The sequence below is a fragment of the Conger conger genome, chromosome 16 (assembly GCF_963514075.1).
Source record: "Conger conger chromosome 16, fConCon1.1, whole genome shotgun sequence".
Lineage (NCBI taxonomy): Eukaryota > Metazoa > Chordata > Actinopteri > Anguilliformes > Congridae > Conger > Conger conger.
In genome coordinates, this window is record NC_083775.1 from 1,921,588 (window position 1) to 1,923,024 (window position 1,437).

A 1,437-nucleotide genomic window follows, 5' to 3' on the forward strand; every position below is an offset into this window, starting at 1 on the left:
ACAACCACACAGAAACGGGGAGAACATGCAAACAACCACACAGAAACGGGGAGAACATGCAAACACCACACAGACACGGGGAGAACATGCAAACACCACACAGACACGGGGAGAACATGCAAACACCACACAGACACGGGGAGAACATGCGAACACCACACAGACACGGGGAGAACATGCAAACACCACACAGACACGGGGAGAACATGCAAACACCACACAGAGAGGACCCAAACCAGCCGGGACTGAAACCCAGACCCTCCTGCTTGCGAGGCATCGGTGCTCACCGCTACCTCAGTGGTTCCCGACTCCAGTCCTCGGGACGGACGGTTTTTGTGGAAACCAGGAACTCACACACCTGATGTTAAGGGCCTGTTTGCTGGTTTTAATGGGTCACTCATTAAATCAGGTGTGTGTGTTTCTCGTGACAACAAAAACCTCCAGGTAAGTGTGTCCCGAGGCCTGGGGTAGAGACACACCGCTCTACACCTCTCACCCGGGTGCCCCTGACACCGCACACCACTGCAGGAGAACGGGTTTACACTCAAAGCTTTAATTCAGAGGCCAACACAACAACACAGTCTGTACAGGTACAAAAAACGCATTCTACATCTGCCGGGAAACACACACAACCGTTTCCACCCAACTCTACAAAAGCTACAAAGAGTACAACACACACAGAAGGTTTACATAGAGCATCGTAGTATAAAAAACACAGAACAAAAATACCCAGGTTTCAGCTGCACAGAAAACAGCTCCCTGTGCGTTAAGAGACGTGAGCAGGGGCGTGATGATGCGAGTCGGCAGTGTGTCACAGCGTCGGGGGAGATCGCCTGCCATCAGGGAAACTTTACCCACGATTCTGTCTCGCGGTCGCCATGGAGACCGCTCGTGAATCCTGGACCGGACTGTGCGGCAGGCAGCGCCCACACTCGGACCTGTATGCTGGCCAGAGGGAGAGTTTTACCACCACATTTTACTGATGTAGATAAAGTGTGAGGCAGGAGGGCGGAGATGTGAGAGAAGCCATTTCCACAAAGGGCACGGGCAGATCTGAGCTAAAATATCGCGGAGAAAAACCCTGTGAGCACTTCATCCGTCCCTCGCTGTTTCAGCGTGAACGGACACGCGTGTGTGTGAGTCAGCCGTTTCCCCCACTCCTGTCTGACGTAGACTGGGGCCGCAGAACGCACTTTTAAACTTTTTTTTTTTTTTTTTAAATCATCATATGTAAGAAATGTTCAAATAATAGCGTGGATTAAAAATGATTCTATGAGGTAGGCATGTAAACACGTTTACAGCTAAAAATAAACATGATCCAGAGTGCAGTGATGTGGAAATCATGGCATGTATAAAAATGATTCACTGTAAAGCTGGTGTACAAACACGTTTACAGCTAAAAAAAAACACTTTCAGACTTTATTTTACAGCCCATAG